The sequence below is a fragment of the Hyla sarda genome, unplaced genomic scaffold (genome assembly GCF_029499605.1).
Source record: "Hyla sarda isolate aHylSar1 unplaced genomic scaffold, aHylSar1.hap1 scaffold_1512, whole genome shotgun sequence".
Classification (NCBI taxonomy): Eukaryota; Metazoa; Chordata; class Amphibia; order Anura; family Hylidae; genus Hyla; species Hyla sarda.
Genome location: NW_026608146.1, coordinates 17,927 through 40,455, shown reverse-complemented (window position 1 = coordinate 40,455; position 22,529 = coordinate 17,927). Strand labels below are relative to the sequence as shown.

General features: G+C 47.1%; 9 non-coding genes and 1 pseudogene across 9 annotated transcripts; all 10 read left to right on the top strand.

The window, feature by feature from the left end:
- Positions 1-566: 566 nt before the first annotated feature.
- LOC130309154 (U2 spliceosomal RNA) lies at positions 567-757 on the top strand. Its single transcript, XR_008857861.1, has one exon. It is a non-coding gene; the product is annotated as a U2 spliceosomal RNA (small nuclear RNA).
- A 2,100-nt stretch (positions 758-2,857) lies between these two features.
- Positions 2,858-3,048, top strand: LOC130309156 (U2 spliceosomal RNA). The gene has a single exon (XR_008857863.1). It is a non-coding gene; the product is annotated as a U2 spliceosomal RNA (small nuclear RNA).
- Positions 3,049-5,122: 2,074 nt separating this feature from the next.
- LOC130309155 (U2 spliceosomal RNA) lies at positions 5,123-5,313 on the top strand. Its single transcript, XR_008857862.1, has one exon. It is a non-coding gene; the product is annotated as a U2 spliceosomal RNA (small nuclear RNA).
- Positions 5,314-7,391: 2,078 nt separating this feature from the next.
- LOC130309179 (U2 spliceosomal RNA) lies at positions 7,392-7,609 on the top strand (annotated as a pseudogene).
- Positions 7,610-10,403: 2,794 nt separating this feature from the next.
- Positions 10,404-10,593, top strand: LOC130309174 (U2 spliceosomal RNA). The gene has a single exon (XR_008857880.1). It is a non-coding gene; the product is annotated as a U2 spliceosomal RNA (small nuclear RNA).
- A 2,091-nt stretch (positions 10,594-12,684) lies between these two features.
- Positions 12,685-12,875, top strand: LOC130309153 (U2 spliceosomal RNA). The gene has a single exon (XR_008857860.1). It is a non-coding gene; the product is annotated as a U2 spliceosomal RNA (small nuclear RNA).
- A 2,096-nt stretch (positions 12,876-14,971) lies between these two features.
- On the top strand, positions 14,972-15,162 carry LOC130309152 (U2 spliceosomal RNA). Its single transcript, XR_008857859.1, has one exon. It is a non-coding gene; the product is annotated as a U2 spliceosomal RNA (small nuclear RNA).
- A 2,088-nt stretch (positions 15,163-17,250) lies between these two features.
- Positions 17,251-17,441, top strand: LOC130309180 (U2 spliceosomal RNA). Its single transcript, XR_008857883.1, has one exon. It is a non-coding gene; the product is annotated as a U2 spliceosomal RNA (small nuclear RNA).
- A 2,075-nt stretch (positions 17,442-19,516) lies between these two features.
- On the top strand, positions 19,517-19,707 carry LOC130309151 (U2 spliceosomal RNA). The gene has a single exon (XR_008857858.1). It is a non-coding gene; the product is annotated as a U2 spliceosomal RNA (small nuclear RNA).
- Positions 19,708-21,797: 2,090 nt separating this feature from the next.
- On the top strand, positions 21,798-21,988 carry LOC130309178 (U2 spliceosomal RNA). Its single transcript, XR_008857882.1, has one exon. It is a non-coding gene; the product is annotated as a U2 spliceosomal RNA (small nuclear RNA).
- Positions 21,989-22,529: the final 541 nt, after the last annotated feature.

Below are 22,529 nucleotides of genomic sequence, written 5' to 3'. Positions count from 1 at the left end.
TTGTTGTGTATGTAACCATAGGGATTTGTGATGTCACCTAGAACCTTCACAGCAGCGACAGCTTTATGAGGAGCATCAGCACTGCTCTGCCTGAGCAGAACCATCACCGCCATAGGTTGTCAAATAACCCGGGTTTAACCCACACAGGTAAGTCCAATGGGGTGCAGGCATGTCCTCTATGCTTACAGCTTCCCGTGGGTGTTGGTTTGATACCGTTTGGGGACAGCCAAGGAGGCATCTGCAGGCAACAAAGGTAGGTGTGTGCTTGTGTGTGTGTTTCCTATGCAGATCCTAAGCCCAGTGTCACATGCAAGTAGGAGGAGTAAGAAGGGTTCCTGGCAAATCCGGGTTATGGATTGCATTTAAAAAGGCCCCGTGGGAGTGCAATGGGCCCCTGTCTTGCTGCTTAGCAATAATGGTATGGGTTTAGGTTCTGCTGTGTGTACTGGTGGTTGACTGCCCCCCAGCCCAGAGTGTGCATGGAAAATTGTCTGGCAGCCTCCCTGACAGCAAGCAGTGATAGTGCCCATGAAGGGCACCTTGTTGGGCCCGCCCCTTTCACGGTTATCGCTTCTCGGCCTTTTGGCTAAGATCAAGTGTAGTATCTGTTCTTATCAGTTTAATATCTGATACGTCCCCTATCTGGGGACCATATATTAAATGGATTTTTGAGAACGGGGGCCGATTTTGAAGCTTGCTTCCGTCGCCCTATGCATTGACCCGATATGGCAGTATCTTCGGGTACAGTGCACCACCCCCTTACAGGGTTAAAAAGAAAGATTCCTACTTTCATTGCTACCTGCTTGCTGGCTAGCCAGCTAGCCAGCCCTGTGGGCCTTGCTGCTGCTGCAGCCAAAAAACAAAAGGTGGTGCTGCTGCTGCTTCTGCTGCTTCTGCTGCTTCTGCTTCTGCTTGTGTCTGGCCGCTGTTGGAGCGTCCAGGCACAGGACTTCTGCTGCTGCTGACTAAATGGCCTCCTTAATTGGATCATTTGAGTAGCCAGCACACCTGTGCAGGTAGGGCATGACATGATAGGCAGCTGCCTTGATAGCGGGTGGGTGCTGAATGTTCCTAATTGACAAAATAAGATTAATGCTTATGAAGAAATATAAAATCTCATCCCTTCCCCAATATCGCGCCACACCCCTACCCCTTAATTCCCTGGTTGAACTTGATGGACATATGTCTTTTTTCGACCGTACTAACTATGTAACTATGTAACATAACATGGGGGGGGGGGGGGTCTCCTGGCTGTTCACACAGGTGTGTCATTGCTGTACATTGACCATGCATTGCTTCTGTGGTATTGCAAAGGCAAAGACAAATGCTTCCAGCCATCCATTGCACTAATGGATTGGTCATCAGCTGGCTGTCTATGTCCCGCATCAATATAGACCAAAGTACAGAGGGTTAGGCTATGCTATTGTGCACCTACCTGATGCATCAGAAGGTGCGAGGCCCTTGCTAAATTCTGTGCACAGACTTTGAGATCTATACTTTAGACTGTATCTAAACCTGCTCCAACATGGACTGACATTCTGGCCTACTTTCAGCCGATGCGACTTGTCTGTCGCTGAACAGTCGCTTTTTATGTATTCAGCACGTATGTATAATGTTGTAAAAATGCTCTAGAAGCTAAAGTCGCAGAAATGTCACACATATTTGGCCTGCAACTTTCTGTGCGACAAATTCAGACAGGAAAAATCAGTATAAATCCTTAGAAAATTATCCCCCAGTGTCTCCATCTGCTGGCGGTATTGAATAAGCATTGCTGCACTGATGGGGTATGCATTAGACGAAAAAAAAGAAGAAAAAGAAGAATAATACGCCCAGAAAAGAGGCGAAAAGGAGAAAAACGTAAAAAAACGTGAAAAAAAAGTAAGAGGAAGAGAAGGGAAAAAAAGGTGGAAATGGGTTTAAAAGTGATTTCGGCGGAGAAATATATATATATATATATATATATATATATATATATATATATATACGCGCACACACACACATATATATAAACGTATTCTCCGTTGAGATATTGCAGCCGCTGCTGTGTCCAGGCCCAGGAGCCTTAGCACTGTGCTGTGATGTCACTCAATACCACTGACATCACTAGGTGTAAACAACATCTCTCCTTTGCTGTGTATGTGACTATGGAGCTGTTTGGTGATGTCGTCTATTATGGCCTTCATAGAAGCAACAGGAGATTGTTGCATCCATCTAGAACCCTCAGAACTACAGTGCTATGATGTCACTCACTTCCACAGGCCTTGCAGAGTGTAAACAACAACAACCCAGCTTTGTTGTGTATGTAACCATAGGGATTTGTGATGTCACCTAGAACCTTCACAGCAGCGACAGCTTTATGAGGAGCATCAGCACTGCTCTGCCTGAGCAGAACCATCACCGCCATAGGTTGTCAAATAACCCGGGTTTAACCCACACAGGTAAGTCCAATGGGGTGCAGGCATGTCCTCTATGCTTACAGCTTCCCGTGGGTGTTGGTTTGATACCGTTTGGGGACAGCCAAGGAGGCATCTGCAGGCAACAAAGGTAGGTGTGTGCTTGTGTGTGTGTTTCCTATGCAGATCCTAAGCCCAGTGTCACATGCAAGTAGGAGGAGTAAGAAGGGTTCCTGGCAAATCCGGGTTATGGATTGCATTTAAAAAGGCCCCGTGGGAGTGCAATGGGCCCCTGTCTTGCTGCTTAGCAATAATGGTATGGGTTTAGGTTCTGCTGTGTGTACTGGTGGTTGACTGCCCCCCAGCCCAGAGTGTGCATGGAAAATTGTCTGGCAGCCTCCCTGACAGCAAGCAGTGATAGTGCCCATGAAGGGCACCTTGTTGGGCCCGCCCCTTTCACGGTTATCGCTTCTCGGCCTTTTGGCTAAGATCAAGTGTAGTATCTGTTCTTATCAGTTTAATATCTGATACGTCCCCTATCTGGGGACCATATATTAAATGGATTTTTGAGAACGGGGGCCGATTTCGAAGCTTGCTTCCGTCGCCCTATGCATTGACCCGATATGGCAGTATCTTCGGGTACAGTGCACCACCCCCTTACAGGGTTAAAAAGAAAGATTCCTACTTTCATTGCTACCTGCTTGCTGGCTAGCCAGCTAGCCAGCCCTGTGGGCCTTGCTGCTGCTGCAGCCAAAAAACAAAAGGTGGTGCTGCTGCTGCTTCTGCTTCTGCTTCTGCTTGTGTCTGGCTGCTGTTGGAGCGTCCAGGCACAGGACTTCTGCTGCTGCTGACTAAATGGCCTCCTTAATTGGATCATTTGAGTAGCCAGCACACCTGTGCAGGTAGGGCATGACATGATAGGCAGCTGCCTTGATAGCGGGTGGGTGCTGAATGTTCCTAATTGACAAAATAAGATTAATGCTTATGAAGAAATATAAAATCTCATCCCTTCCCCAATATCGCGCCACACCCCTACCCCTTAATTCCCTGGTTGAACTTGATGGACATATGTCTTTTTTCGACCGTACTAACTATGTAACTATGTAACATAACATGGGGGGGGGGGGGGTCTCCTGGCTGTTCACACAGGTGTGTCATTGCTGTACATTGACCATGCATTGCTTCTGTGGTATTGCAAAGGCAAAGACAAATGCTTCCAGCCATCCATTGCACTAATGGATTGGTCATCAGCTGGCTGTCTATGTCCCGCATCAATATAGACCAAAGTACAGAGGGTTAGGCTATGCTATTGTGCACCTACCTGATGCATCAGAAGGTGCGAGGCCCTTGCTAAATTCTGTGCACAGACTTTGAGATCTATACTTTAGACTGTATCTAAACCTGCTCCAACATGGACTGACATTCTGGCCTACTTTCAGCCGATGCGACTTGTCTGTCGCTGAACAGTCGCTTTTTATGTATTCAGCACCTATGTATAATGTTGTAAAAATGCTCTAGAAGCTAAAGTCGCAGAAATGTCACACATATTTGGCCTGCAACTTTCTGTGCGACAAATTCAGACAGGAAAAATCAGTATAAATCCTTAGAAAATTATCCCCCAGTGTCTCCATCTGCTGGCGGTATTGAATAAGCATTACTGCACTGATGGGGTATGCATTAGACGAAAAAAAGAAGAAAAAGAAGAATAATACGCCCAGAAAAGAGGCGAAAAGGAGAAAAACGTAAAAAAACGTGAAAAAAAGTAAGAGGAAGAGAAGGGAAAAAAAGGTGGAAATGGGTTTAAAAGTGATTTCGGCGGAGAAATATATATATATATATATATATATATATATATACGCGCACACACACACATATATATAAACGTATTCTCCGTTGAGATATTGCAGCCGCTGCTGTGTCCAGGCCCAGGAGCCTTAGCACTGTGCTGTGATGTCACTCAATACCACTGACATCACTAGGTGTAAACAACATCTCTCCTTTGCTGTGTATGTGACTATGGAGCTGTTTGGTGATGTCGTCTATTATGGCCTTCATAGAAGCAACAGGAGATTGTTGCATCCATCTAGAACCCTCAGAACTACAGTGCTATGATGTCACTCACTTCCACAGGCCTTGCAGAGTGTAAACAACAACAACCCAGCTTTGTTGTGTATGTAACCATAGGGATTTGTGATGTCACCTAGAACCTTCACAGCAGCGACAGCTTTATGAGGAGCATCAGCACTGCTCTGCCTGAGCAGAACCATCACCGCCATAGGTTGTCAAATAACCCGGGTTTAACCCACACAGGTAAGTCCAATGGGGTGCAGGCATGTCCTCTATGCTTACAGCTTCCCGTGGGTGTTGGTTTGATACCGTTTGGGGACAGCCAAGGAGGCATCTGCAGGCAACAAAGGTAGGTGTGTGCTTGTGTGTGTGTTTCCTATGCAGATCCTAAGCCCAGTGTCACATGCAAGTAGGAGGAGTAAGAAGGGTTCCTGGCAAATCCGGGTTATGGATTGCATTTAAAAAGGCCCCGTGGGAGTGCAATGGGCCCCTGTCTTGCTGCTTAGCAATAATGGTATGGGTTTAGGTTCTGCTGTGTGTACTGGTGGTTGACTGCCCCCCAGCCCAGAGTGTGCATGGAAAATTGTCTGGCAGCCTCCCTGACAGCAAGCAGTGATAGTGCCCATGAAGGGCACCTTGTTGGGCCCGCCCCTTTCACGGTTATCGCTTCTCGGCCTTTTGGCTAAGATCAAGTGTAGTATCTGTTCTTATCAGTTTAATATCTGATACGTCCCCTATCTGGGGACCATATATTAAATGGATTTTTGAGAACGGGGGCCGATTTCGAAGCTTGCTTCCGTCGCCCTATGCATTGACCCGATATGGCAGTATCTTCGGGTACAGTGCACCACCCCCTTACAGGGTTAAAAAGAAAGATTCCTACTTTCATTGCTACCTGCTTGCTGGCTAGCCAGCTAGCCAGCCCTGTGGGCCTTGCTGCTGCTGCAGCCAAAAAACAAAAGGTGGTGCTGCTGCTGCTTCTGCTGCTTCTGCTTCTGCTTGTGTCTGGCCGCTGTTGGAGCGTCCAGGCACAGGACTTCTGCTGCTGCTGACTAAATGGCCTCCTTAATTGGATCATTTGAGTAGCCAGCACACCTGTGCAGGTAGGGCATGACATGATAGGCAGCTGCCTTGATAGCGGGTGGGTGCTGAATGTTCCTAATTGACAAAATAAGATTAATGCTTATGAAGAAATATAAAATCTCATCCCTTCCCCAATATCGCGCCACACCCCTACCCCTTAATTCCCTGGTTGAACTTGATGGACATATGTCTTTTTTCGACCGTACTAACTATGTAACTATGTAACATAACATGGGGGGGGGGGGGGGTCTCCTGGCTGTTCACACAGGTGTGTCATTGCTGTACATTGACCATGCATTGCTTCTGTGGTATTGCAAAGGCAAAGACAAATGCTTCCAGCCATCCATTGCACTAATGGATTGGTCATCAGCTGGCTGTCTATGTCCCGCATCAATATGGACCAAAGTACAGAGGGTTAGGCTATGCTATTGTGCACCTACCTGATGCATCAGAAGGTGCGAGGCCCTTGCTAAATTCTGTGCACAGACTTTGAGATCTATACTTTAGACTGTATCTAAACCTGCTCCAACATGGACTGACATTCTGGCCTACTTTCAGCCGATGCGACTTGTCTGTCGCTGAACAGTCGCTTTTTATGTATTCAGCACCTATGTATAATGTTGTAAAAATGCTCTAGAAGCTAAAGTCGCAGAAATGTCACACATATTTGGCCTGCAACTTTCTGTGCGACAAATTCAGACAGGAAAAATCAGTATAAATCCTTAGAAAATTATCCCCCAGTGTCTCCATCTGCTGGCGGTATTGAATAAGCATTGCTGCACTGATGGGGTATGCATTAGACGAAAAAAAAGAAGAAAAAGAAGAATAATACGCCCAGAAAAGAGGCGAAAAGGAGAAAAACGTAAAAAAACGTGAAAAAAAAGTAAGAGGAAGAGAAGGGAAAAAAAGGTGGAAATGGGTTTAAAAGTGATTTCGGCGGAGAAATATATATATATATATATATATATATATATACGCGCACACACACACATATATATAAACGTATTCTCCGTTGAGATATTGCAGCCGCTGCTGTGTCCAGGCCCAGGAGCCTTAGCACTGTGCTGTGATGTCACTCAATACCACTGACATCACTAGGTGTAAACAACATCTCTCCTTTGCTGTGTATGTGACTATGGAGCTGTTTGGTGATGTCGTCTATTATGGCCTTCATAGAAGCAACAGGAGATTGTTGCATCCATCTAGAACCCTCAGAACTACAGTGCTATGATGTCACTCACTTCCACAGGCCTTGCAGAGTGTAAACAACAACAACCCAGCTTTGTTGTGTATGTAACCATAGGGATTTGTGATGTCACCTAGAACCTTCACAGCAGCGACAGCTTTATGAGGAGCATCAGCACTGCTCTGCCTGAGCAGAACCATCACCGCCATAGGTTGTCAAATAACCCGGGTTTAACCCACACAGGTAAGTCCAATGGGGTGCAGGCATGTCCTCTATGCTTACAGCTTCCCATGGGTGTTGGTTTGATACCGTTTGGGGACAGCCAAGGAGGCATCTGCAGGCAACAAAGGTAGGTGTGTGCTTGTGTGTGTGTTTCCTATGCAGATCCTAAGCCCAGTGTCACATGCAAGTAGGAGGAGTAAGAAGGGTTCCTGGCAAATCCGGGTTATGGATTGCATTTAAAAAGGCCCCGTGGGAGTGCAATGGGCCCCTGTCTTGCTGCTTAGCAATAATGGTATGGGTTTAGGTTCTGCTGTGTGTACTGGTGGTTGACTGCCCCCCAGCCCAGAGTGTGCATGGAAAATTGTCTGGCAGCCTCCCTGACAGCAAGCAGTGATAGTGCCCATGAAGGGCACCTTGTTGGGCCCGCCCCTTTCACGGTTATCGCTTCTCGGCCTTTTGGCTAAGATCAAGTGTAGTATCTGCATTTGGTCTGGTCGGAAGGTGTCTGTGGTACCCCGCTTCTCGGCCTTGGGGGATTGTCTCTCCTTACGGAGGGACTTCACCCCCTTGCTGCTATTGGGGAGCGGGCTTAGTCCACAGACAACGGGTTGCGATCCCCCTGTCTCTGGGACCTTGTGTCTCAGAAGGCATTTTCGGTACGTTGAGCGTTACCTGTAGCTTCGGAAGCACCTAGGGTACCCCCGACCTCTGCCTTGGGTAAGGGTTCCGCTTTTATAGCGGGATTCCGAGCCCCTGCTGCTATTGGGGAAGGGGCTTAGTCCCTGGGTGTGGAAGATGCCGTTCTCCTGGGCTTTCCCCTCTGGGGAAATGTCGATGCGAAATACCATCCGCATAGAGGTGTCGGAGAGCCATCGTCAGTTGAAGAACCTCCGCTTCATTGCGGAGGTGATTCTTCTTGACTACTTCCGCCTCAATAGGGAGGACATCCTGTGTCTAAATGACCAGGAAAGCCGTGGCCTGTATACCGTCACCTTCACGGCCACGGCGTGTTGCGATAACATCTATGCAACCTTGTCTGGTGCGGACCAGAGGGACGATCGACTCGACGGTCTTTCGTTCCAGTTCCTCTATGGTGAGGAACATGTACCGTTGGTGGTGGCTATGCACAGCCCTCATGTGACCACGGAGGATATAGCCACTTTTCTTCGACGATACTGCGAAGAGGTGCGATTCGCAAACAAAATCTTGAACTCCGTGCGGTTCTGGAACGGCAAGAGGAAGTTCTGGGTCAAGTTCCGTAAGGATCCCGGTGGTATTGGGGGTCTTTGCCATCCGCCCCCAAATTTTGCCATCGGGAGAGTTCGGGGCTTCCTGTTCTATCCTCAAATGCCTATGTATTGCCGAAATTGCTTGAGGTTTGGCCACACCCAGGAGACCTGCGGCGCGGAGCGTGTGATTCGCTGCAATAGGTGTGGCCAAGAAGGTCACATAGCCTCAAGATGTAGCCATACGATAAGGTGCAACCTCTGCGGAGAGGAAAATCACAATTTTAATTCCTGTCCCCATAAAGCAAAAACTACGATGGGTGGGTCAAGGCTGGGCCCACCCAAAGAGGGGACAGGACAAAAGACGTCCTTTTTTAAGATGCCCAAACCCCAGATGGCAGGTACTGATGGGTCCAGGCCCAAGACCTCTGGTGCTCCATCGGGGGGCCCACCGGTGGTAGTGCTAGGGGGAGGCCATGGGGATTCCACGAAGCCCGGGCGGGTGATCGAGTTTACTGCCCGGGAAATTGAAAGACGTCGATCGACTTCCTACCTGGCTCAAGAGCCCGCCAAAACTTCTGAAGGGGGCTCACCTGTGGCGGGTGGCAGCCGACGGGCCTCGGTGGGGGCAGAGGTGGACCCAAAATTGCAACATAAGCCAGGTACTGGCTTGGCCCAGGGTCGCCCTGCTCCGGACGAAGAGGCCCCGGTGAAAGCCCGCCGGAAGGGGAGCCAGGTGGCCAGGTCTGAGCCCGGTCCTGTTACTCCGCCTATACAGGACAGGGCCAAGAAGACAAGTGGCGCCAAACCAGGGTTTGCTGCCCCGCCAGCAGTGGACCCGGTGGGTAAAACTGGCCATCGTCGATCGATGGGGAAGTTGGAGCAACAGTCCTCAGCAACGCTTGCTGGGGAACAAGCGATGAAAACTTCCCAAGGTAGCGGCAAAGGTTCCGGAAAAGAGGCCTCACAGGCCCCTGTGCAGCAGTTCCAGTCGTCAAAAGATGAAAGAAGACGCAGATCCATCAGCCGGGGGCCAGAGATTACATCGAGTGAGAGCAACACAGAGGATATGGACAGCAGTGTGACATTTAAAAGACAAAGAGAAGAAGAAGAGGAAGACATTCAAAGGAAAGCGGCGTGCCGTAGTTCGGACGAGAGCGAGCTCAGGGTCGGGGCATCATCGATCTCAAGCTCCGACCCTCAGAACATCAAGGAGCTGATGACCCCGCAGGCGGGGGATGACGGTACGCAGCTTATTATTGACTTTGATTCTCCAAGCACGGACTCTCCATAAACTATGCCTATCCCTGTAAAAATTGCCTCACTCAATGTGAGGTCCTTAAAGAGCCCTGATCGCAGGGCTGCTTTATTTTCTTATCTAGAGACATGTGACTTTGACCTTTGCCTGCTACAAGAATGTGGAATCCCTAGTAAAATGGACTATAAAGACTTAAAAGAAGACTGGAAGCTGGGCCCATCCATATGGTCCGGTGCAAATGACTGTCGTTCTGTGGGTGTTGGGCTGCTCTGCCGAGGCCAGTCCTTTTCTATTCATACAGTAACTGAGATTGTGCCTGGCAGAGCTCTTTTAATTCATCTATATTTTAATGGACTTTTAATTCGTGTTTTAAATGTGTATGCCCCTCCTGATAAACAGGAGCGGGCAGAACTATTTGAAATTTTACCACTGTTTTGTGTTGGGTCTTCCCCCCTGCTGGTGGGAGGTGATTTTAACTGCATACGTGATGGGGAACACCGGCAGGGTGGGGATATTAATCGTAAAGACCGCACTTCTTACCTGCTTAAAAATTTTATTGATGATTTTAATTTGAAAGATTGCTGGAAGGATCTCTTGCCGGAGGACCCGGGCGCCACATGGTCCAATGGAAGAGTGAGCTCCAGAATCAATTTTATTTTTTCCTCTAGAGCTTTTAAACCCCTGAAATGCACGCTCGAGCAGAATATCTTCTCTGATCATAAGCTCCTCTTGGTGGGCCTGGAGCTAGAGGGGGAGCAAAAAGCAAAAAGGGGCCTCTGGAGATTAAACACCACACTCCTAGAGGACCCTGAGATAAAAGAGGAGTTTGTGCGGACCTACCAATGCTGGCAATCACAAAGAAAACCCCACGAGCCTATGCTGCACTGGTGGGAGGGCACCAAATCTAAAATCAGATTTTTTTTTATCAAAGCAGGTAAGAAGAAGGCAAAAATGGAAAAACAGTGGTTTTATGTTCTTAACATGCGTTTAAATGTACTTTTTAAATCTGTTCTTATCAGTTTAATATCTGATACGTCCCCTATCTGGGGACCATATATTAAATGGATTTTTGAGAACGGGGGCCGATTTCGAAGCTTGCTTCCGTCGCCCTATGCATTGACCCGATATGGCAGTATCTTCGGGTACAGTGCACCACCCCCTTACAGGGTTAAAAAGAAAGATTCCTACTTTCATTGCTACCTGCTTGCTGGCTAGCCAGCTAGCCAGCCCTGTGGGCCTTGCTGCTGCTGCAGCCAAAAAACAAAAGGTGGTGCTGCTGCTGCTTCTGCTGCTTCTGCTTCTGCTTGTGTCTGGCCGCTGTTGGAGCGTCCAGGCACAGGACTTCTGCTGCTGCTGACTAAATGGCCTCCTTAATTGGATCATTTGAGTAGCCAGCACACCTGTGCAGCTAGGGCATGACATGATAGGCAGCTGCCTTGATAGCGGGTGGGTGCTGAATGTACCTAATTGACAAAATAAGATTAATGCTTATGAAGAAATATAAAATCTCATCCCTTCCCCAATATCGCGCCACACCCCTACCCCTTAATTCCCTGGTTGAACTTGATGGACATATGTCTTTTTTCGACCGTACTAACTATGTAACTATGTAACATAACATGGGGGGGGGGGGGTCTCCTGGCTGTTCACACAGGTGTGTCATTGCTGTACATTGACCATGCATTGCTTCTGTGGTATTGCAAAGGCAAAGACAAATGCTTCCAGCCATCCATTGCACTAATGGATTGGTCATCAGCTGGCTGTCTATGTCCCGCATCAATATAGACCAAAGTACAGAGGGTTAGGCTATGCTATTGTGCACCTACCTGATGCATCAGAAGGTGCGAGGCCCTTGCTAAATTCTGTGCACAGACTTTGAGATCTATACTTTAGACTGTATCTAAACCTGCTCCAACATGGACTGACATTCTGGCCTACTTTCAGCCGATGCGACTTGTCTGTCGCTGAACAGTCGCTTTTTATGTATTCAGCACCTATGTATAATGTTGTAAAAATGCTCTAGAAGCTAAAGTCGCAGAAATGTCACACATATTTGGCCTGCAACTTTCTGTGCGACAAATTCAGACAGGAAAAATCAGTATAAATCCTTAGAAAATTATCCCCCAGTGTCTCCATCTGCTGGCGGTATTGAATAAGCATTGCTGCACTGATGGGGTATGCATTAGACGAAAAAAAAAGAAGAAAAAGAAGAATAATACGCCCAGAAAAGAGGCGAAAAGGAGAAAAACGTAAAAAAACCTGAAAAAAAAGTAAGAGGAAGAGAAGGGAAAAAAAGGTGGAAATGGGTTTAAAAGTGATTTCGGCGGAGAAATATATATATATATATATATATATATATATATATATATATATACGCGCACACACACACACATATATATAAACGTATTCTCCGTTGAGATATTGCAGCCGCTGCTGTGTCCAGGCCCAGGAGCCTTAGCACTGTGCTGTGATGTCACTCAATACCACTGACATCACTAGGTGTAAACAACATCTCTCCTTTGCTGTGTATGTGACTATGGAGCTGTTTGGTGATGTCGTCTATTATGGCCTTCATAGAAGCAACAGGAGATTGTTGCATCCATCTAGAACCCTCAGAACTACAGTGCTATGATGTCACTCACTTCCACAGGCCTTGCAGAGTGTAAACAACAACAACCCAGCTTTGTTGTGTATGTAACCATAGGGATTTGTGATGTCACCTAGAACCTTCACAGCAGCGACAGCTTTATGAGGAGCATCAGCACTGCTCTGCCTGAGCAGAACCATCACCGCCATAGGTTGTCAAATAACCCGGGTTTAACCCACACAGGTAAGTCCAATGGGGTGCAGGCATGTCCTCTATGCTTACAGCTTCCCGTGGGTGTTGGTTTGATACCGTTTGGGGACAGCCAAGGAGGCATCTGCAGGGAACAAAGGTAGGTGTGTGCTTGTGTGTGTGTTTCCTATGCAGATCCTAAGCCCAGTGTCACATGCAAGTAGGAGGAGTAAGAAGGGTTCCTGGCAAATCCGGGTTATGGATTGCATTTAAAAAGGCCCCGTGGGAGTGCAATGGGCCCCTGTCTTGCTACTTAGCAATAATGGTATGGGTTTAGGTTCTGCTGTGTGTACTGGTGGTTGACTGCCCCCCAGCCCAGAGTGTGCATGGAAAATTGTCTGGCAGCCTCCCTGACAGCAAGCAGTGATAGTGCCCATGAAGGGCACCTTGTTGGGCCCGCCCCTTTCACGGTTATCGCTTCTCGGCCTTTTGGCTAAGATCAAGTGTAGTATCTGTTCTTATCAGTTTAATATCTGATACGTCCCCTATCTGGGGACCATATATTAAATGGATTTTTGAGAACGGGGGCCGATTTCGAAGCTTGCTTCCGTCGCCCTATGCATTGACCCGATATGGCAGTATCTTCGGGTACAGTGCACCACCCCCTTACAGGGTTAAAAAGAAAGATTCCTACTTTCATTGCTACCTGCTTGCTGGCTAGCCAGCTAGCCAGCCCTGTGGGCCTTGCTGCTGCTGCAGCCAAAAAACAAAAGGTGGTGCTGCTGCTGCTTCTGCTGCTTCTGCTTCTGCTTGTGTCTGGCCGCTGTTGGAGCGTCCAGGCACAGGACTTCTGCTGCTGCTGACTAAATGGCCTCCTTAATTGGATCATTTGAGTAGCCAGCACACCTGTGCAGGTAGGGCATGACATGATAGGCAGCTGCCTTGATAGCGGGTGGGTGCTGAATGTTCCTAATTGACAAAATAAGATTAATGCTTATGAAGAAATATAAAATCTCATCCCTTCCCCAATATCGCGCCACACCCCTACCCCTTAATTCCCTGGTTGAACTTGATGGACATATGTCTTTTTTCGACCGTACTAACTATGTAACTATGTAACATAACATGGGGGGGGGGGGGGGGGGGTCTCCTGGCTGTTCACACAGGTGTGTCATTGCTGTACATTGACCATGCATTGCTTCTGTGGTATTGCAAAGGCAAAGACAAATGCTTCCAGCCATCCATTGCACTAATGGATTGGTCATCAGCTGGCTGTCTATGTCCCGCATCAATATAGACCAAAGTACAGAGGGTTAGGCTATGCTATTGTGCACCTACCTGATGCATCAGAAGGTGCGAGGCCCTTGCTAAATTCTGTGCACAGACTTTGAGATCTATACTTTAGACTGTATCTAAACCTGCTCCAACATGGACTGACATTCTGGCCTACTTTCAGCCGATGCGACTTGTCTGTCGCTGAACAGTCGCTTTTTATGTATTCAGCACCTATGTATAATGTTGTAAAAATGCTCTAGAAGCTAAAGTCGCAGAAATGTCACACATATTTGGCCTGCAACTTTCTGTGCGACAAATTCAGACAGGAAAAATCAGTATAAATCCTTAGAAAATTATCCCCCAGTGTCTCCATCTGCTGGCGGTATTGAATAAGCATTGCTGCACTGATGGGGTATGCATTAGACGAAAAAAAAGAAGAAAAAGAAGAATAATACGCCCAGAAAAGAGGCGAAAAGGAGAAAAACGTAAAAAAACGTGAAAAAAAAGTAAGAGGAAGAGAAGGGAAAAAAAGGTGGAAATGGGTTTAAAAGTGATTTCGGCGGAGAAATATATATATATATATATATATATATATATATATATATATATATACGCGCACACACACACATATATATAAACGTATTCTCCGTTGAGATATTGCAGCCGCTGCTGTGTCCAGGCCCAGGAGCCTTAGCACTGTGCTGTGATGTCACTCAATACCACTGACATCACTAGGTGTAAACAACATCTCTCCTTTGCTGTGTATGTGACTATGGAGCTGTTTGGTGATGTCGTCTATTATGGCCTTCATAGAAGCAACAGGAGATTGTTGCATCCATCTAGAACCCTCAGAACTACAGTGCTATGATGTCACTCACTTCCACAGGCCTTGCAGAGTGTAAACAACAACAACCCAGCTTTGTTGTGTATGTAACCATAGGGATTTGTGATGTCACCTAGAACCTTCACAGCAGCGACAGCTTTATGAGGAGCATCAGCACTGCTCTGCCTGAGCAGAACCATCACCGCCATAGGTTGTCAAATAACCCGAGTTTAACCCACACAGGTAAGTCCAATGGGGTGCAGGCATGTCCTCTATGCTTACAGCTTCCCGTGGGTGTTGGTTTGATACCGTTTGGGGACAGCCAAGGAGGCATCTGCAGGCAACAAAGGTAGGTGTGTGCTTGTGTGTGTGTTTCCTATGCAGATCCTAAGCCCAGTGTCACATGCAAGTAGGAGGAGTAAGAAGGGTTCCTGGCAAATCCGGGTTATGGATTGCATTTAAAAAGGCCCCGTGGGAGTGCAATGGGCCCCTGTCTTGCTGCTTAGCAATAATGGTATGGGTTTAGGTTCTGCTGTGTGTACTGGTGGTTGACTGCCCCCCAGCCCAGAGTGTGCATGGAAAATTGTCTGGCAGCCTCCCTGACAGCAAGCAGTGATAGTGCCCATGAAGGGCACCTTGTTGGGCCCGCCCCTTTCACGGTTATCGCTTCTCGGCCTTTTGGCTAAGATCAAGTGTAGTATCTGTTCTTATCAGTTTAATATCTGATACGTCCCCTATCTGGGGACCATATATTAAATGGATTTTTGAGAACGGGGGCCGATTTCGAAGCTTGCTTCCGTCGCCCTATGCATTGACCCGATATGGCAGTATCTTCGGGTACAGTGCACCACCCCCTTACAGGGTTAAAAAGAAAGATTCCTACTTTCATTGCTACCTGCTTGCTGGCTAGCCAGCTAGCCAGCCCTGTGGGCCTTGCTGCTGCTGCAGCCAAAAAACAAAAGGTGGTGCTGCTGCTGCTTCTGCTGCTTCTGCTTCTGCTTGTGTCTGGCCGCTGTTGGAGCGTCCAGGCACAGGACTTCTGCTGCTGCTGACTAAATGGCCTCCTTAATTGGATCATTTGAGTAGCCAGCACACCTGTGCAGGTAGGGCATGACATGATAGGCAGCTGCCTTGATAGCGGGTGGGTGCTGAATGTTCCTAATTGACAAAATAAGATTAATGCTTATGAAGAAATATAAAATCTCATCCCTTCCCCAATATCGCGCCACACCCCTACCCCTTAATTCCCTGGTTGAACTTGATGGACATATGTCTTTTTTCGACCGTACTAACTATGTAACTATGTAACATAACATGGGGGGGGGGGTCTCCTTGCTGTTCACACAGGTGTGTCATTGCTGTACATTGACCATGCATTGCTTCTGTGGTATTGCAAAGGCAAAGACAAATGCTTCCAGCCATCCATTGCACTAATGGATTGGTCATCAGCTGGCTGTCTATGTCCCGCATCAATATAGACCAAAGTACAGAGGGTTAGGCTATGCTATTGTGCACCTACCTGATGCATCAGAAGGTGCGAGGCCCTTGCTAAATTCTGTGCACAGACTTTGAGATCTATACTTTAGACTGTATCTAAACCTGCTCCAACATGGACTGACATTCTGGCCTACTTTCAGCCGATGCGACTTGTCTGTCGCTGAACAGTCGCTTTTTATGTATTCAGCACCTATGTATAATGTTGTAAAAATGCTCTAGAAGCTAAAGTCGCAGAAATGTCACACATATTTGGCCTGCAACTTTCTGTGCGACAAATTCAGACAGGAAAAATCAGTATAAATCCTTAGAAAATTATCCCCCAGTGTCTCCATCTGCTGGCGGTATTGAATAAGCATTGCTGCACTGATGGGGTATGCATTAGACGAAAAAAAAGAAGAAAAAGAAGAATAATACGCCCAGAAAAGAGGCGAAAAGGAGAAAAACGTAAAAAAACGTGAAAAAAAAGTAAGAGGAAGAGAAGGGAAAAAAAGGTGGAAATGGGTTTAAAAGTGATTTCGGCGGAGAAATATATATATATATATATATATATATATATATATATATATATATACGCGCACACACACACATATATATAAACGTATTCTCCGTTGAGATATTGCAGCCGCTGCTGTGTCCAGGCCCAGGAGCCTTAGCACTGTGCTGTGATGTCACTCAATACCACTGACATCACTAGGTGTAAACAACATCTCTCCTTTGCTGTGTATGTGACTATGGAGCTGTTTGGTGATGTCGTCTATTATGGCCTTCATAGAAGCAACAGGAGATTGTTGCATCCATCTAGAACCCTCAGAACTACAGTGCTATGATGTCACTCACTTCCACAGGCCTTGCAGAGTGTAAACAACAACAACCCAGCTTTGTTGTGTATGTAACCATAGGGATTTGTGATGTCACCTAGAACCTTCACAGCAGCGACAGCTTTATGAGGAGCATCAGCACTGCTCTGCCTGAGCAGAACCATCACCGCCATAGGTTGTCAAATAACCCGGGTTTAACCCACACAGGTAAGTCCAATGGGGTGCAGGCATGTCCTCTATGCTTACAGCTTCCCGTGGGTGTTGGTTTGATACCGTTTGGGGACAGCCAAGGAGGCATCTGCAGGCAACAAAGGTAGGTGTGTGCTTGTGTTTGTGTTTCCTATGCAGATCCTAAGCCCAGTGTCACATGCAAGTAGGAGGAGTAAGAAGGGTTCCTGGCAAATCCGGGTTATGGATTGCATTTAAAAAGGCCCCGTGGGAGTGCAATGGGCCCCTGTCTTGCTGCTTAGCAATAATGGTATGGGTTTAGGTTCTGCTGTGTGTACTGGTGGTTGACTGCCCCCCAGCCCAGAGTGTGCATGGAAAATTGTCTGGCAGCCTCCCTGACAGCAAGCAGTGATAGTGCCCATGAAGGGCACCTTGTTGGGCCCGCCCCTTTCACGGTTATCGCTTCTCGGCCTTTTGGCTAAGATCAAGTGTAGTATCTGTTCTTATCAGTTTAATATCTGATACGTCCCCTATCTGGGGACCATATATTAATTGGATTTTTGAGAACGGGGGCCAATTTCGAAGCTTGCTTCCGTCGCCCTATGCATTGACCCGATATGGCAGTATCTTCGGGTACAGTGCACCACCCCCTTACAGGGTTAAAAAGAAAGATTCCTACTTTCATTGCTACCTGCTTGCTGGCTAGCCAGCTAGCCAGCCCTGTGGGCCTTGCTGCTGCTGCAGCCAAAAAACAAAAGGTGGTGCTGCTGCTGCTTCTGCTGCTTCTGCTTCTGCTTGTGTCTGGCCGCTGTTGGAGCGTCCAGGCACAGGACTTCTGCTGCTGCTGACTAAATGGCCTCCTTAATTGGATCATTTGAGTAGCCAGCACACATGTGCAGGTAGGGCATGACATGATAGGCAGCTGCCTTGATAGCGGGTGGGTGCTGAATGTTCCTAATTGACAAAATAAGATTAATGCTTATGAAGAAATATAAAATCTCATCCCTTCCCCAATATCGCGCCACACCCCTACCCCTTAATTCCCTGGTTGAACTTGATGGACATATGTCTTTTTTCGACCGTACTAACTATGTAACTATGTAACATAACATGGGGGGGGGGGTCTCCTGGCTGTTCACACAGGTGTGTCATTGCTGTACATTGACCATGCATTGCTTCTGTGGTATTGCAAAGGCAAAGACAAATGCTTCCAGCCATCCATTGCACTAATGGATTGGTCATCAGCTGGCTGTCTATGTCCCGCATCAATATAGACCAAAGTACAGAGGGTTAGGCTATGCTATTGTGCACCTACCTGATGCATCAGAAGGTGCGAGGCCCTTGCTAAATTCTGTGCACAGACTTTGAGATCTATACTTTAGACTGTATCTAAACCTGCTCCAACATGGACTGACATTCTGGCCTACTTTCAGCCGATGCGACTTGTCTGTCGCTGAACAGTCGCTTTTTATGTATTCAGCACCTATGTATAATGTTGTAAAAATGCTCTAGAAGCTAAAGTCGCAGAAATGTCACACATATTTGGCCTGCAACTTTCTGTGCGACAAATTCAGACAGGAAAAATCAGTATAAATCCTTAGAAAATTATCCCCCAGTGTCTCCATCTGCTGGCGGTATTGAATAAGCATTGCTGCACTGATGGGGTATGCATTAGACGAAAAAAAGAAGAAAAAGAAGAATAATACGCCCAGAAAAGAGGCGAAAAGGAGAAAAACGTAAAAAAACGTGAAAAAAAAGTAAGAGGAAGAGAAGGGAAAAAAAGGTGGAAATGGGTTTAAAAGTGATTTCGGCGGAGAAATATATATATATATATATATATATATATATATACGCGCACACACACACATATATATAAACGTATTCTCCGTTGAGATATTGCAGCCGCTGCTGTGTCCAGGCCCAGGAGCCTTAGCACTGTGCTGTGATGTCACTCAATACCACTGACATCACTAGGTGTAAACAACATCTCTCCTTTGCTGTGTATGTGACTATGGAGCTGTTTGGTGATGTCGTCTATTATGGCCTTCATAGAAGCAACAGGAGATTGTTGCATCCATCTAGAACCCTCAGAACTACAGTGCTATGATGTCACTCACTTCCACAGGCCTTGCAGAGTGTAAACAACAACAACCCAGCTTTGTTGTGTATGTAACCATAGGGATTTGTGATGTCACCTAGAACCTTCACAGCAGCGACAGCTTTATGAGGAGCATCAGCACTGCTCTGCCTGAGCAGAACCATCACCGCCATAGGTTGTCAAATAACCCGAGTTTAACCCACACAGGTAAGTCCAATGGGGTGCAGGCATGTCCTCTATGCTTACAGCTTCCCGTGGGTGTTGGTTTGATACCGTTTGGGGACAGCCAAGGAGGCATCTGCAGGCAACAAAGGTAGGTGTGTGCTTGTGTGTGTGTTTCCTATGCAGATCCTAAGCCCAGTGTCACATGCAAGTAGGAGGAGTAAGAAGGGTTCCTGGCAAATCCGGGTTATGGATTGCATTTAAAAAGGCCCCGTGGGAGTGCAATGGGCCCCTGTCTTGCTGCTTAGCAATAATGGTATGGGTTTAGGTTCTGCTGTGTGTACTGGTGGTTGACTGCCCCCCAGCCCAGAGTGTGCATGGAAAATTGTCTGGCAGCCTCCCTGACAGCAAGCAGTGATAGTGCCCATGAAGGGCACCTTGTTGGGCCCGCCCCTTTCACGGTTATCGCTTCTCGGCCTTTTGGCTAAGATCAAGTGTAGTATCTGTTCTTATCAGTTTAATATCTGATACGTCCCCTATCTGGGGACCATATATTAAATGGATTTTTGAGAACGGGGGCCGATTTCGAAGCTTGCTTCCGTCGCCCTATGCATTGACCCGATATGGCAGTATCTTCGGGTACAGTGCACCACCCCCTTACAGGGTTAAAAAGAAAGATTCCTACTTTCATTGCTACCTGCTTGCTGGCTAGCCAGCTAGCCAGCCCTGTGGGCCTTGCTGCTGCTGCAGCCAAAAAACAAAAGGTGGTGCTGCTGCTGCTTCTGCTGCTTCTGCTTCTGCTTGTGTCTGGCCGCTGTTGGAGCGTCCAGGCACAGGACTTCTGCTGCTGCTGACTAAATGGCCTCCTTAATTGGATCATTTGAGTAGCCAGCACACCTGTGCAGGTAGGGCATGACATGATAGGCAGCTGCCTTGATAGCGGGTGGGTGCTGAATGTTCCTAATTGACAAAATAAGATTAATGCTTATGAAGAAATATAAAATCTCATCCCTTCCCCAATATCGCGCCACACCCCTACCCCTTAATTCCCTGGTTGAACTTGATGGACATATGTCTTTTTTCGACCGTACTAACTATGTAACTATGTAACATAACATGGGGGGGGGGGTCTCCTTGCTGTTCACACAGGTGTGTCATTGCTGTACATTGACCATGCATTGCTTCTGTGGTATTGCAAAGGCAAAGACAAATGCTTCCAGCCATCCATTGCACTAATGGATTGGTCATCAGCTGGCTGTCTATGTCCCGCATCAATATAGACCAAAGTACAGAGGGTTAGGCTATGCTATTGTGCACCTACCTGATGCATCAGAAGGTGCGAGGCCCTTGCTAAATTCTGTGCACAGACTTTGAGATCTATACTTTAGACTGTATCTAAACCTGCTCCAACATGGACTGACATTCTGGCCTACTTTCAGCCGATGCGACTTGTCTGTCGCTGAACAGTCGCTTTTTATGTATTCAGCACCTATGTATAATGTTGTAAAAATGCTCTAGAAGCTAAAGTCGCAGAAATGTCACACATATTTGGCCTGCAACTTTCTGTGCGACAAATTCAGACAGGAAAAATCAGTATAAATCCTTAGAAAATTATCCCCCAGTGTCTCCATCTGCTGGCGGTATTGAATAAGCATTGCTGCACTGATGGGGTATGCATTAGACGAAAAAAAAGAAGAAAAAGAAGAATAATACGCCCAGAAAAGAGGCGAAAAGGAGAAAAACGTAAAAAAACGTGAAAAAAAAGTAAGAGGAAGAGAAGGGAAAAAAAGGTGGAAATGGGTTTAAAAGTGATTTCGGCGGAGAAATATATATATATATATATATATATATATATATATATATATATATATACGCGCACACACACACATATATATAAACGTATTCTCCGTTGAGATATTGCAGCCGCTGCTGTGTCCAGGCCCAGGAGCCTTAGCACTGTGCTGTGATGTCACTCAATACCACTGACATCACTAGGTGTAAACAACATCTCTCCTTTGCTGTGTATGTGACTATGGAGCTGTTTGGTGATGTCGTCTATTATGGCCTTCATAGAAGCAACAGGAGATTGTTGCATCCATCTAGAACCCTCAGAACTACAGTGCTATGATGTCACTCACTTCCACAGGCCTTGCAGAGTGTAAACAACAACAACCCAGCTTTGTTGTGTATGTAACCATAGGGATTTGTGATGTCACCTAGAACCTTCACAGCAGCGACAGCTTTATGAGGAGCATCAGCACTGCTCTGCCTGAGCAGAACCATCACCGCCATAGGTTGTCAAATAACCCGGGTTTAACCCACACAGGTAAGTCCAATGGGGTGCAGGCATGTCCTCTATGCTTACAGCTTCCCGTGGGTGTTGGTTTGATACCGTTTGGGGACAGCCAAGGAGGCATCTGCAGGCAACAAAGGTAGGTGTGTGCTTGTGTTTGTGTTTCCTATGCAGATCCTAAGCCCAGTGTCACATGCAAGTAGGAGGAGTAAGAAGGGTTCCTGGCAAATCCGGGTTATGGATTGCATTTAAAAAGGCCCCGTGGGAGTGCAATGGGCCCCTGTCTTGCTGCTTAGCAATAATGGTATGGGTTTAGGTTCTGCTGTGTGTACTGGTGGTTGACTGCCCCCCAGCCCAGAGTGTGCATGGAAAATTGTCTGGCAGCCTCCCTGACAGCAAGCAGTGATAGTGCCCATGAAGGGCACCTTGTTGGGCCCGCCCCTTTCACGGTTATCGCTTCTCGGCCTTTTGGCTAAGATCAAGTGTAGTATCTGTTCTTATCAGTTTAATATCTGATACGTCCCCTATCTGGGGACCATATATTAATTGGATTTTTGAGAACGGGGGCCAATTTCGAAGCTTGCTTCCGTCGCCCTATGCATTGACCCGATATGGCAGTATCTTCGGGTACAGTGCACCACCCCCTTACAGGGTTAAAAAGAAAGATTCCTACTTTCATTGCTACCTGCTTGCTGGCTAGCCAGCTAGCCAGCCCTGTGGGCCTTGCTGCTGCTGCAGCCAAAAAACAAAAGGTGGTGCTGCTGCTGCTTCTGCTGCTTCTGCTTCTGCTTGTGTCTGGCCGCTGTTGGAGCGTCCAGGCACAGGACTTCTGCTGCTGCTGACTAAATGGCCTCCTTAATTGGATCATTTGAGTAGCCAGCACACATGTGCAGGTAGGGCATGACATGATAGGCAGCTGCCTTGATAGCGGGTGGGTGCTGAATGTTCCTAATTGACAAAATAAGATTAATGCTTATGAAGAAATATAAAATCTCATCCCTTCCCCAATATCGCGCCACACCCCTACCCCTTAATTCCCTGGTTGAACTTGATGGACATATGTCTTTTTTCGACCGTACTAACTATGTAACTATGTAACATAACATGGGGGGGGGGGTCTCCTGGCTGTTCACACAGGTGTGTCATTGCTGTACATTGACCATGCATTGCTTCTGTGGTATTGC